The 9,729-nt window shown below is 42.8% G+C and overlaps 1 pseudogene; it reads left to right on the forward strand.

The window, feature by feature from the left end:
- The first annotated feature begins 4,012 nt into the window (after positions 1-4,012).
- Positions 4,013-5,027, forward strand: LOC109387331 (transcription factor IIIA pseudogene; annotated as a pseudogene).
- The last annotated feature ends 4,702 nt before the right edge of the window (positions 5,028-9,729 follow it).

Below are 9,729 nucleotides of genomic sequence, written 5' to 3' on the forward strand. Positions count from 1 at the left end.
CAACCTAATAACATATACGAAGTGTCTGTTTGGGGATGAAAAGGCCAGGTAAAGAGGTCTTTATATTTAAAGCCGCACAGACAGCACGATCCTCCCCTTCTGAAGACTGTTTCCCCGCTGCACTCATGAAAGAGCAGCCGACTGCTCTGTTTCTGTCCCACGAAAGCACGAGTAACAGCAACATCTAGTGGCATATGGTGATAGAGAACAGTGAAACGAAAGAAATGCTCAGGGAGAGCTGAGAGCAAAGCCTTGGAGGGACTTGCTACATTTGAAGTTTCCTGATTTATGTGGCAACAAAATTGTACTGTAAAAGAATCAGTGAGTCCTGTCTCCCAGCAAATGATATTGTTCTAGGGGCATGGAAATGTCACATAGTATTCACTGCTTGAGAATGAGGGAGCCTGTAGTAAAATCATACCACTTTAATCTTGCAATTGGAAATGCAGCAATATAGTTAGGATTACAAAATTAAAACGCATTACCTTATGGCTACAAGAGGTGACGCTTCTCAGATAGGAGAAAGGCAGATGAATACCAGCTTCTGAATGCCAACCTTAAAGTCTATCCAAAGATATTAAATGCCACTATTTTTTCTTTTATTTCAGACTCTTTTCTCCTGTCGACAGAAGAGGCCACCTCAGGCCACTCTCTACCAGCTGAAACCCTGGCCCTCGGCCCTTTGTGTTAGACCTACCAGCTATACCACTCTGTCCCTCTCTCTCTCAAGTGCCAGCCACAGCATCCTTTTGTCTGGTTGCCAGGTCAACAATCTCTCTTGGCATCTGCCATTTCCACCCCTTCCCTCCTCCTTCCCCTCCACCAAGAAATCTAATTCCAAGTTGGCTGGCAGGAGGTCAGAAATCTTTGAAAGCTGCCACTTCCACTGCCCACACTCAGGTCTTGCCTCAGCACATGCTGCCAAATACCAGCTTACTGTTCTCCCTCCTCCATAGCATTCTGCATCTCTGTAATGCCCAGGTCGTCACCTGAATCTTGCCCTCACATCTGTTCCCTTCCCCTTCCGATTCAGCAGGGCTGTCTTTTATTAGTCACATCCTGCCACATCTGTCCCAGAGGCTCAGCACATCTTGGCATCTGTCCTGGGATCAGCAGCCTCTTCAGAGTTATTGACTCTGGGACTTGCCTCGTCAGAGGCGTCTGGGGGCCTGGAGCTGGCCCAGAGCACCTGGGGAAAGGACAGCTGACAGGCTCCTGAATCCCACACAATCACATCTTTGAAAAGTGGGTCATGTTAAAGCAAAAGACTGTGGGCTCATGTGATAGGAAGACAAAGGACAAAGTCACACCCAACCCATAGGTGTAGTTTTATTTCTTTATACATATTTAAATGACATAGTCAGGGCTACTTTAAAACAGTCTTTTGGAGAAAACTTAAATATTTTTGCTTGGGTTTTGCCCACTAAGAAAAAAATTTGAAAAACGCATGCACTAGGGGTTGGCTACCTTTTTTTTGTATTTGTTTTAAAAAGGGGACAACACCAATGTTTAACTTTGAAGCTACAAACGTACAGAAATGTATCCTTATAAAACACGATTTTCATCTCACTTGTTTCTAACCACTGTGCCGTCACTATCAATTCTTTACCAAAACAGCAAAGTCAGATCTCCCTAGAAAAGGAGTAATAATGTAAAAGCATTAAAAAAACTAAAAAAAAAGATTAAAAGGTAATTATTAACTATGGTAAAAATATCCATTGAACAGAAGCTTAAAAATTGACTCCAATACCTGTGAAACTAGAAAGATATTTACTTATAGCAACCCAGAAAAGATGGATAAATCGCTAACTAGTAACAAAGAATGAACTTACCAAAAAGTCTTTGAAGTGTGCTTTAGATATTTAGAGCAATACTTCTGTGTTGCACTGTTATACATGTAACATGTTGTTAAGACTCTTGACAAAATTATTTAAACTGGGTGCTATATGGGAATCATTTAATTCCACCCCATTCTTTAATACATGAAACAGAAATCCAAAGATTAAGTTTGTTTTTTCCCAATAGCAAAGCAGGAAGCAGAACCTAACTTTGTGATTCCCAATCTGGTATTAGGTGTACGAGTATATACAGGTAGCATTTTTAAATAGTAAAAGAATGTGATTGTGTTAAATAGATCATGTTATGGACTGAATCGTGCCCCCCAAAATTCATATGTTGAACCCCAAGTCCCAGCATAATGGTATTTGGAAGTGGAGCCCTTGAAAGTAATTAGGTTTGGATGAGATGAGGAGGGTGGGGTCTTATGATAGGATTAGTGTCCTTAAAAAAAAAAAGAGCACTCTCTCTCTCTATCCACCACATGAGCCCAGTGAGAAGGCAGCCATGGGACTACTGCAAGCCAGGAAGAGGACCCTCACCAACAACCAAACCTACCAGCACCTTGATCTTGGACTTCCCAGCTGCCAGAATGGTGAGAAACGTCTATTGGTTAAACTGCTCAGTCAGGTATTTTGTTATGGCAGCCCGAGCTAAGACAGATGAGTTCTGCCTTACAAACTTTTCCAGTTCTAAAATAAATATAGCCATAATCATGAAACACTGACCATATACCACTAACTCAACTAAATCATCTGATCTACCGAAATCAGGCATATGATTGGGAGAAAAAGAAAAATCAGCCCTTTCAAAGCAAGCACTTAAAAAGTGGAGATGGGGCCGGCCAAGTGGTGCATTGGTTAAGAGTTGGCTTGGGACGTCGGAGGGCCCCGGTTCGGATCCCACATATGAGGGCCAGTGACACTGCCCTCCACAGCTAAGATGGTGAACAACTGCTCAATCTGGAGCTGGGCTGCCCTGAGTCACTGGCGTCCACTAGGCTGCAGCCCCTGCTGCTGTGGGTTGCCATGGGCTACTGTATGTAGCCAGCAGCCAGCGTGAGCGGCCGGCAGCCACTGTGAGTGGCCATCCAGAAGCTGGCGACTGATCTGCCTCACCTGGGAAGAGCGCAATGACGGTGCCAACTTGGGCCAGTGAAGCAACGTCCTCCACAGGTAGACTAAAGAACAAAAGGACAGCAACTTGTCTGTTCCCCTTCCCCCAACTCCTCAGCACTGTTCCCATCCCCCAATTCCCCAATAAAAATCTTTAAAAAAAAAAAAAAGTGGAGATGGCATCAGGCAACATTCTTTCCTGGAGTGTGTAAAAGGAAAAACAAAAGAACAGAAACAGACTGAGATGAAGAAGGGAGGTCTGGAAAGGGTGACAATGATTACAAGCTTCAGGCTTCACATACTGAGGGACTGGAGATTTTGTTTGAAACTTGCTTTGTCCTCACCATGTTTTATTTGTGTTTCTAAGAAGATATTCAGCTTGAGACGACAGGAAGCCAGTATGTCATTCAGGGACTAATGCAAAACAAGAAAGTTGAACGGAAGGAACAGGCTTCTGCGAGCGAAAAGAACAATAGAAGATTTCTCTGTCTTTACAAGTTGAGTGAGTGCTGGAGTGATATTGGGTACTTGCCTGTGGCTGTAGATCTCAAAGACATCTTTCATTATTCAAAACAATCCCCTGACCCCAAAATAAAGAATTCATTGACACTGGTTGCAAAGGAAACCACCGTAGTCGGAGTTACCTGAGTTGAAAGCCATCATTCCCTGGCTATGTGACCCTAAGCCAGGCACATAACCTCACAGGACCTCACTGGACCACACATTAATCTGGAGATAATACAGGTCCACAGTCTCTTCTGTGATATCCTTGGAACTAGATTTCAGAACTGTTTTATGATGTAGAGCAATGTACTGCATAAACTGGATTTTATATAACACCCATAACATTGAGGGCAGCACATAGGAAGCAAACATATTGATATTCCTTCAGAAAGACCTCACAATAATCCACTGAATAAGAAAAATTAAATTTATTAATAATTTGGGGGCCACAATCCCGCAATTGCGCCAAGTTAGGCATAGGGTCCACGGTGGGGGGCGGTGCTGTGGGCAACTGCCTGGGCATGGGCCCCGCGCCAGTTCCCTGAACGTGGTTCAGCATGTGGCTGAGTGCCCGCCCCCAGCATCCTGGAGCCGCTGGTCCCCGGTGCCCAGACCATGTCATTTCTGACCACCTTGGAAGTGTTATGGCAGCAGGTGAGAGCCCCTCCCACCCCGACACTCCCAACCCCTGCCCCACGCATCCTAGAACGTTATTCTGCTTCCCTGACTGCAGCTCCAATTACAAGGCCTGGAAACCAGATGTTCACCTGTGTGAGCCTGCGGGGGTTCGGGGAGACACTATTTATTTGTGCCCATGAAGCCTTTGTCAGAGACTACCTACCGCTGGAGCTACCAGCTCTGATCCACATTGGAGAAAAGCCCTTTGTGCAGCTAGTGGCTGTGATAAAAAATTCAACACAGAATCCAACTTGAAGAAACATTTTGAACACAAACATAAAAAATCAGCAAAAACAGTATGTATGCAGTTTTGAAGGTTGCAATTAGACTTGCTGAAAATCCGGCAGTGCCAGCATACCAACAAGCCACTATTTAACTGCATCCGTGAAGGTTGTGGAAAACACTGCCTCACCCAGCAGGCTGAAACAATATGGGAAGGTACGTGAGCGCTGTATGTGTCCCCGAGGATGTGCCTTTGCAGCTAAAACATTGACAGAGCTTCTGAGACATGTGAGAGAAGCCCATAAAGAGGAAACAATATGTGAAGTACGCCAGGAAACAGTTAAATGCAAAGATTCTCTGAAGCAGCAAACATAGGAAAACTCATGACCCAGAAAGGGATGTCCGTCGATGTCCAAGAGAAGGCTGTGGCAGAGCCTACACAACTGGGTTCCATCTCCAGGGCCATATTCTCTTTTCATGAGGCAAGCAGCCCTTTTATGTGTGAACATCCTGGCTGCAGCAAAACATTTGCAATGAAACAAAGTCTCACTAGGCATGCCGTTGTATGTGACCCTGAAAAGAAGAAAATGAAGCTCGAACGTAAAACCATCTTGTAGAAAATGGAGTTTGGCCTCTCGTCTCCATGGGTATATCCCTCCTAAAAGGAAATGAGAACAAGACTTACCTTCGCCTAAAACTGGAGCGTGGCTGACCTGTACAGAAATAAGGTGCTCTCGATGTTGCAATATTTACCCTCAGCTAAACATCAAGCTGCAAATTGCTCTTTAAAGGGCTACAGACCAGCCAGCTCAGTTATAGGCAGACCTCAGAGATATTGCAGGCTGGTGCCAAATCACCGCAGCCAAGTGAATATTGCCATAAAGCAAGTCGTAATGTTTTTGCTGGTGGAGGGCCTTGCCTTCAATTTATAAAACATACAACATCTACAAAGCACAATAAAGTGAAGCACCATAAAATGAAGTATGTCTGCATTTTCTCTCACAAAATTTATTAGTAATTTTATGGTGGTTCAAGTCAGGTTTTGTCACCAAATTACAAAAAGAACCTAAAAGAACTTTCCGATTTAGAGCTTCCTGATTTGGGAATTTTAGCAATGGGATGGATGAGTCACCCATCAATAGATTCATGCTAGAGTGATCATGAGAATAAATAACATTGGGAGGACAAATACAAGGCTGTGTAGGATGGTTTATAAGTGAGAATCCCAGGGATTCTAAAGAACCCAAATACAAGCAAGGAAAATCTTTACTGAGCACAAACTCCTTCTCCCCAGATAGCTGACATCCCATTGCCACGTGACCTGAGAGACACGCTGTGAGAGTACACAGACTCCCTATTTCTTTCTTCCACTTAATATTCCCTTCTTTAGATCCAAGATCTCCAAGCCCTATGGGAGCCAGCTTTTCTGCAGCTTTGGGAAAGAGGTGCACATCAGCAGTGTTTTCTTTTTTTTAACACTCCACCTACCTGCTTTTACCGCACTCCTCCCTCTGCAGCCCCCAATGAAAAGAGCTCTGTACATTACTTGACAGTTTTTAAAGCATTTTGCCTACATTGACTTCTTTAATCGTTACACGAGCCAGTGAAGGGCAAGTCTGAACCTACTATTTGCGGTTAGTACCAGGCTCTAGATTCCATACTTTCTGTATGCCCTCCAGGTGGATGACATCATCCAGAGAACTTCTCTGCTTCACACCAGATCCCTGGTCTAGGAAGATTTGTGTGTCTTCTTAGTTCAAAGCCTAATTCAAAGCTTTAGCCCAGCTCTCCAAGCAAGCTACCAGTTTTCTGTTTCTCATCTGAAGAACACCTCCAATCCTGCCCAGTGACTCATTCATAAACATCCCACACACATCCCTGTTCCTATCCCCTAGAGATCCACTTTTCCTGAATTCTATTACTATGGGTTTTACAATAGAAAATTGCTTTACAGTTTCAGCAGCAACGACAGCCATTCAGCTACCACAGTGAGCAAAGATTTGTTCTTTTATGGTTCCTACGCAGCTTAACAGAAGTTGTAGATACAGACAGGTATTAAACCTGTCATTTATATACCCCAAATCACTGCATGGAGATGTAGATTGATTTGAATCTAAATTCCAATTTTTAAAGCCCTAGTGATGCCTTCTGAGACAAGGGTTTGGGAGAGAGAACAATTTCCATGGAAAGGTAACCAACCACCCATAAAAATATCTTATAACTCAGGCATCATATTTCTTAAACATCTTTTTAAAAAGTCTATAGTAAGTCAGGACAAGAGTAATCATTTCAAATAAGCCAGTAACTATTGGGCCGTCCGGAAAATCATGACGATTTTTGCATTGAAAAACATAGAAAAATATGTCATGACTTTCCCGACGACCCAATAGTAACAGGGCTGTCACAGCTGCTGTCACTTTTAAATTCAGAGCTCAACAACTGTGTGTACGTGCACATGTGTATCTGTGTTCCTCTGAATTTGCACATAGGTATGTAAACGTGATTCTAAGATGTACTTAAAAGAACTAAAATTTTGTCTATTTCTATGTTGTTGGAAGGAGTATTTTTCCAACATAGCAGAGTTAGCCAAGAATCTCCTACAAGAAGAATTACTTTATTATAATATTATTGTTGTTATTGTTGGCAATTTATGTTTATTATTTCATAGGCCATCATTCTGATCTGATACCAAACTACCCCCATGGTACATGTGGTGCATGCAGACTTTTTCTTTCCCGTCATATAAGGTGGCACTATATGGCTCTTGGGCCTCACACACCAGGTGGTGAACACTCAGAGAATTTAAGATGCTGTTACCATGGGGACAAGATGTTGGTCCTTCTTGATGCAATCAACTCACTTCCTCTTTCAGGAAAAAAATTATTTCCACTGGAAAATAAATGAATTAAAAACGGAAGCTTTTAGTTTTAAAAGAATGACTATTTCTCAAAGCCCTGTATTTGTGACAGCAGAGATGGGTAAGCGAAGAAGATATATTTAGGAAGAACTGTTTTCAAAGACACACTCCTGACTTTCTGCACTGGCGAGGACTAGGTAAAGGAAAAAATTTCAAATTTCTCAGGCTGCACTTCTCAAATTTGGTCCTATGTGGTAGACTGCTAAGTGACTATACATGATTTCTGTCCCAGTATCAGTTTGCACTTGACTTTGCAGCTCATGCCATGAAGAGGTGGAATGTATTTCCTTACTCCTTGAATTTGGGCTAACATGGTGCCTTGTCTGACCAACAGAATGTGGCAGAACTAAAAGCATAGGAGTTTGTTCCACACCTTGGCTTCAAGCGCCTACCTTGCGTGCACTCTTCCACTCTCTTATTTAGGATCCTGCCCACTGTCCACGTGAACAAGCCTGCACTCTCCTACAGGAAGATGAGAGACTCTTGTCTCAGTCATCTCCACTGTCACTCACCCTGCAGCCAGCCAACCCTCACAGGCGCTGCCTAGTGACAGATAGCTGACTGTAGACATGTGACTAAGCCCAGTGAGACCAGAAAAACCACTGACCCACAGAATCATGAACTAAATAACTTCAGTGTCTTAAGCCACTAAATTCTGAAGAGGTTTATATAACAAAGGCAACTATGGACCATATTCTTCATTGTTAGTTCTGTTCGTTTTGAAGGACGTATTTGTAAATATGCAGTTCTTAAAATCAAAGAATGGTTGGGGTGACCCGAATGCCTACTGAAAACCCCAAGCAGGCATGCACAAGCATAAACAGGTTCATTGACCTCACCCAAAGCTAATCCTTTCCCATATGAATTCAGATGATTTTTATGCCAGGTGTTAGAAAGACAAAACTTAACCCAGATGAACAATCCCTACCTCTTAATTGCATATTTATTGAATCAAATCACCCTTGCTCTCCCAAAATAAGTGTACTGCTATGAATTCTATAGAGAACACTCACACACAAAATAAAAGAGGAAATTTCATTGATATCTTCACAGAAGGCAGAGAACATCATCCTATTTTATTTATCAGTGGTAGGTGAAATTCCACTTAGTAGCTAGCAAAGAGTTGATTTTAAAATATCTTGGATTTTAAAATCTTTATGTCTAAAGCACCTTTTCCTAGGGGAAAAAAATTAATGTTATTCTCTAAAGCTTCTTTTTCCACCTACGTGTATGCCACCTGCCCCTCTCTTTTGCCAAGTCATAGGGGACAACAGGAGGCATGCACTGAGATGGTGACCTCACAACCTGGAGGAACCAAGATCACAATGTCAGTCTCATGGGGGAGAGCTGCCCTAAGTCATCCAGCACCCACTTGATGCTATGTAAGTAAGACATAAATCACTGCTGTGTATGTTAGGATTTCAGGTTTGTAACCCAGCACTGCAAAGCCTCCTGTAATAAAGTATGAGGGTATACGAGTATGCTGACAGAAATAACCCTGCAAAGAGGGGGAAGGGCACTGATGCAGGAGAGACAGAGGACAATTGCAGGAGCATTTCCTAGAGGAGGTGATTCAGAGCACATGTAAAGGAGTTGCCATGGTAGATATATACAACAAGGTTGGACAATTAAGTTCGCGAACTCATCCTGGGAAAAGTGCTACATACCTCATTGCTGAATATCACTATGGTCACCTTCAAAGTACTCCCCTTGGGAAGCTATGCACCAATGCCAGCGCCTTGTCCACCCTTCAAAGAAATTGTAGAATTCATTTCTGGAATGGCCATCAGAGCTGTCGTTGTATTACCCTTGATGTCCTGAATGTCATCAAAATGTCTTCCTTTCAATATTTCCTTTATCTTTGGATAAAGAAAGAAGTCACTGGGGGGCCAGATCAGGTGAGTAGGGAGGGTGTTCCAATACAGTTATTTGTTTACTGGCTAAAAACTCCCTCACAGACAGTGCTGTGTGATCTGGTACATTGTCGTGATGCAAGAGCCATGAATTGTTGGTGAAAAGCTCAGGTCGTCTAACTTTTTCATGCAGCCTTTTCAGCACTTCCAAATAGTAAACATGGTTAACTGTTTGTCCAGTTGGTACAAATTCATAATGAATAATCCCTCTGATATCAAAAAAAGGTTAGCAACAGTGTTGCAACAAGTTCACAAACTGAATTGTCACACCTCCTATGAATGATTTTTTTCATTTTCAGATAAGACATCAAAGTACGTGGGCACAGAAGCATAGAAGTTGGTAGACTTGGTGAGGGAGCATCGGGGGTTACTTTCTGGTTGTTTCTATTTTGGCCCTGAAACAAGAGGCAGATCATTGAGAATGCAGAGGGGAGTGGAAGTCTGAAGACCAAAAAGATGGTGTAAAACACAGTCTTCTCAGGGAAGGGGAGAATGAATGACTAGAGAAATGTTAAGAGTGAGTTGCTCCCACATGTACTGAATG

Source organism: Hipposideros armiger, unplaced genomic scaffold (assembly GCF_001890085.2).
Source record: "Hipposideros armiger isolate ML-2016 unplaced genomic scaffold, ASM189008v1 scaffold_154, whole genome shotgun sequence".
Lineage (NCBI taxonomy): Eukaryota > Metazoa > Chordata > Mammalia > Chiroptera > Hipposideridae > Hipposideros > Hipposideros armiger.